A 4,773-nucleotide genomic window follows, 5' to 3' on the forward strand; every position below is an offset into this window, starting at 1 on the left:
TTTTTAATGGAAGCATTCTAGCAGCTGCCAACCTGTGAAAACGCATGTGGGAGACACTGCAGAGGGGGAGGTGGGGAAGGGCTAGAGGACCCTCTTTGTCAAAGCAAAGCAATGAACAGCTCTGCTGAAAGGTGAACCAGCTTGGGTTTGTTTGCTGACACCTCCCTGCTTGGCTCCTCAAAGCTTGCAATCCTCTGCCACCCTTTGGCAATGGCACAGTCCTGTCTGCCTTGCATCCCTCTCCTTTATCACTTTTTTTTTGTCACTCAGCTGACAAGAAACTCTTCCAAAACAATGGCACACTTGTGCCTGTCCTCACTGCAAGCAAACGATTTCCAAATAAGCTCAACATCCCGCCAGGCCAGGGTGAGGATCTGTAAATCATCACACTCTGCATGAAGATTTGTTTTGGTGAAAGTTCTGGTGAAAGATGTATCCTGCTGGCTTCAAATAACTGGGCAGGACTGAATCACTGTCCTTGACTCAAACTCTTTCAGCTGCTCTTGCCAAGGTAGTGCTTGAGCTGGAAATATGGGGCATTGGAGAAATCACTTTCTTCCAACGTTGAACAAGGAACTAACATGGAAAACGGATCACAGACTCACAGAATTTCCTGAGCTGGCAGAGACCCACAAGGCTCACCAAGCTCAACTCCTGAAAGACCTTTAGGTGTCTTTTTCTGCCCTCTGATTTTTCTTTATGGGTGAAAACAAACCAGTTTGTGTTTATCTCTCCGCATCCTGTCCTGATGACATCTGGAAGGAGCTTCCAGCCACACCAGGTACTGGGGGCACCACTGGCCACCTCCCCTGGGATGCAATCAGGGGCAAGAGAAGTGCTGTAAACAGCAGCAGCCTGCCTGGGGTTGGTGTTTTAATGGGTGCAAGGATCGGTGTTAGCATATGCTAACCACTCTTTGCAGGGTGATCATTATGCAAATGCCTACAGTAAACAGGTAGGAAATTAGATCTAATCAGGACATCCCCTCCTCCCTCCCCTCTCTCCTGACACAGGAAAGTTGACTCCAGTCGCATTGCTCCGGGTGCAAACCAAAAAAAAAAAGCTCTGAATTCCAACCAGAACCCCTCAGTATTCCATTTGTCCTTTTGTTCTCGTGTGTTTGGATTCTTTCGTGAGTCACTGGGAAGAGAAGGGCAGCCTGGTGACTGCTTTAATTTTAAAGCTCCCAGAGCAGGCCGGTGTGGCTGGATCCAGAATTAGCCCCGCTGTGGATTTCCGTGATCTGAAGGCAAATAAAAACTGAGCACATCATGTCCACTGCCCATGAGTAACTCGACTCTGTGCAATATCTTGTCACCCCCTATTAACGAGGCTGGCTGTTAATTCTGATGAGGACAGTCCCAGGTTCCCAGGAGGAGCTCATGAGGGTTCTGTGGCTATCAGAACACCCTCGGTGCTGCCGGGGGGGCCAAGCAGCTGATTTCTGTCTCACACTCCCTCTCCCCATGCAGCTCAGCCCATCTCCTTGCAACACCTCGAATCCCCTGTGCCCAAGTGCCAGACACAGCTGGGTCCCTGCCCCGGGCAGGGGGGCTGGGGCTGGATGGTCTTTAAGGTCTGTTCCATCCCAAACCATTGCAGGATCCCAAATTACTCCATGATTTTCCCCGTGCCTCTCGAGGGGCTGTGTCTGGCACAACATCAGCTCTCCCCCATCCCAGCGAGGCTAAGGACACCCTCAGCTCCTGATTTTAGGAAATCTCAGCCTCCCAGAAACCTTACAAAGGGCCAGACACCTTCTTGCAGCAAATATTAAAGGCTGTGGCCAAGTAATAACAACTGTTTGCTGCAGTGTCTGTGCAAAGGTTGAGGCAATAATGGCTCTGCAGGCAGAAGCATGAAAGGCACAGAAGCAGCTCCTGAGCCATGAGGACCTTCTTGAACCATGCAGAGACCACAGGGCAGGGCTGTGAGAAGTGGGTGCTGCAGAGCCACCCTGGCAGAGAGGGACCTGAATGTCCCTTGGAACCCCAGGGTGCTGCTCAGTGCTCTCTCTGGGTTTGATTCTTGCAGCCTGACCTGATGGTAGGTGGTGAGTGGAGCCTCAACAGGCCCTCACTGGCCAGCAATGCCATCAAAATAAAAAATGAAGTGTCAGAGGCTGGGATTTTAGACTTACAGGGGCTATTTTAACGTGGCTACATACAAGGTTCTAATTCTGGTTTCAGTTTTATAGGGACCACAGTGATGCCACAGGGTGACCTCTGCATCTGCACAGTCATTCCCAACAAATTCCAAACAGCCCCAGCACTGTTTGTTACTCATTTTCAATCCATCCACCTCCATCCCTTTCCATGGCACAGTCTTGCAGCAGAGCTGGATGATCCATCAAGCATTGACCCCCTGGAAAATGCTGAATGCACCCCCAAAACACAGGGAAAGAGTCTCAGCTGTCCCTGCTGTGACCCTTTCTGCAGTCACCTCTCTGCTGCTGGTAGGGGAGACCATGAGTCAGGAAGGAGCTTTGGCAGCCTTCAGCAGTGTGGGCTGCTTCTGGCAGGACCTGCCGAAGGAGGCAGAGAGTTTGCACACCTGGAGAGGTTGGCACTGAGTCCTCAGTCCCTCTGGCAGGGGGAGAGAGGGAGGGAGAGCAGCCAGAGGCAATCAGGAAGAGCAGAGGTGCAGCACAGAGCTGACCCACAGTGCCCCAGGAAATTCTTGCAAGGTGTTTCCCCATGCTGGGTCAGCTTAGAGATCCCAGAATTGTGACAAGAGTTGGGAGAGCATCCTTCTTGTGCTGCAGATGGGAAAGACCAGACAGCAGCAGCACTCTGTGCCTCTGTCACATCTGTCCTGGATGAGCCATGAAGCTGGATCTCCTCCCATCACACAAACCCCAGCAGCACAGGCCACCTGCACCCTGGTGCCCTGATTGATCCCTGGTGCCCTGATTGATCCCTGATCCCAGCTCTCAGCCCTCTCCAAACCAGCTCAGTTTGGTTTTCCATGGCCAGAGATGATCCAGGTGCAATTTTCCCCAGGAACCATCTGGTGAATTCTCCATCCTCTAAAAAGTGCTGCACCAAGCCCTGAAACAGCAGAGTAACCTGGATGGTTACCACAAAGGATGTGACATGTTGTATTTTAAGTAATTATGGACAGTTTGACTTTCAGGAAGGCACTTGGGTGTTTGACTGTTACACTTGAAAATGCAGAGATTCCATGTCCTGAGGCAATTTGTTTCAGCTTCCAATTTTCATTTTTCTGGAATGGCCAGTTTGGATTGATCTTACTTTAACTTGTCATCCTGGATGCTCCTGCTGAATGGGTAGATACACCCAGTCTGACAGGTAATATCCTTCCCTCACCAAATATACTCACACCATCTCAGCCTTCCCTTGGATAACTCAATATTTTGACAGAATCCCCACAGGTACTTCACCAAGCAGGTTCACAGCTCATGGAGTTGCTCTCCTGGCTCTTCCTGAACCCTTCCTAATCCTCCCCTCTCTGTTCAAAGCCAGGTCCTGAGACTGGACAACACCATTTTGGTAGAGGTCTCCTCTCCCACCCAATTTGGGGTTTTCTGGGGTTTCAGGGGCAAGACCCTTATCCCCCACTGACCCAGGGCTGAAGACTTTTGGGTTCCCACCAGACTCCATCACCCTTCTCAGCATTCCATCACCCCAAACCCTGCAACCTCACAGCTGCCAAGGGGCTTAGGGCTTGTGGCTCTTCTCACAGCACTGAAGGAACACCCTCAGAACTCAACAAACAGCCCCACAACCCAAAAAACACCCTCACAACTCACCACATTCCTTGTTTTCAGCTCTTCAGCCCCTGGCAAAACACCCTCAGCTGAATCAGGCTGCAGTAACTGCCCAGACATCCTTTCCACAGGGGTGGCTCCACATATTTTCTTAATGGAGAGGAGCCTGATTATCCCAATGGATAAAACCTGCAGCCCCACATCCTACAGAGGAGCCACAGTGGCCTAGGGGGTCTCCAAAAATCAGTGAGGCAGAGGGAAGTGTTACCTGTCCTTGCACAGCAACATCAGGAGATAAATCAGCTTCACCTCTGCTTGAATCTGCCTGAAAGCAAAAGTGATTTGTCACTTGTGAAGGGAATGAGGGTGCAGGAGGACCCAGCTTTGCTGTCCCATCTGGCAGGAGAGGGTTGGGAAAGGCAGTCCAGCATGGGGAAATTCCCTGAATCCCAAGGCTGGTGATTGGGAACAGAGGGCATGTGCCAAGCCTTGCCAAAAGGTCACAAATGAGTCAAGGAGGCCAGGAGGAAAGTTCTTCTGCTTCGTGTTGAAATCCTGACCTCACAACTTTCTGTAGGAAAGCCAAAAATGCTCCAAGTGTAGAAAACTCTCCTGTGCCATTACTTCAGCCAAGTGGAAGTTAAATCACGGCCCAGCAGGCTGTGAAGAGGTGTCAGTAGTGGGGGAGATGGACAAAACAAGATCCTTTTTGGGAAGGTTACAGTCCAGAGAGGACTTTTTAAATGTATTTTTGATATAAACTGCCCTGCTTGCTCCCTCATGCCCTCTCCTGCCTGTCCAGCCTGATCCCAGACCCTCCCAGGGCACAGGGCTCCCAAAGTGGGTTGGATGATGCATTTTCCAAGCATCAGCAGGTCTCATTAGCAGCATCCACATCAGAATCAATACCAAGGTCCTACCTGTGAGCATGTGAGGAGAGGCAGGGAGAGAACCAACTCCTCCTGGAAACAGAAAGCAGCAGATCCACAGTCCAGTTTTCCCAGGAGCTGGTTCTGTGGGGAGCTCTGGTTTCTCCTCTCCTC

At 50.9% G+C, this 4,773-nt stretch overlaps 1 long non-coding RNA gene across 1 annotated transcript; it reads right to left on the bottom strand.

Moving 5' to 3' along the window:
* Positions 1-2,904: 2,904 nt before the first annotated feature.
* Positions 2,905-4,773, bottom strand: LOC146435801 (uncharacterized). The gene is made up of 4 exons (XR_014852388.1): positions 4,651-4,773; positions 3,999-4,055; positions 3,773-3,801; positions 2,905-3,050 (listed from the first exon to the last, which is right to left on the bottom strand). It is a non-coding gene; the product is annotated as an uncharacterized LOC146435801 (long non-coding RNA).

This window comes from Lichenostomus cassidix, chromosome 5, assembly GCF_008360975.1.
Source record: "Lichenostomus cassidix isolate B80296 chromosome 5, HeHo_3.0, whole genome shotgun sequence".
NCBI lineage: Eukaryota > Metazoa > Chordata > Aves > Passeriformes > Meliphagidae > Lichenostomus > Lichenostomus cassidix.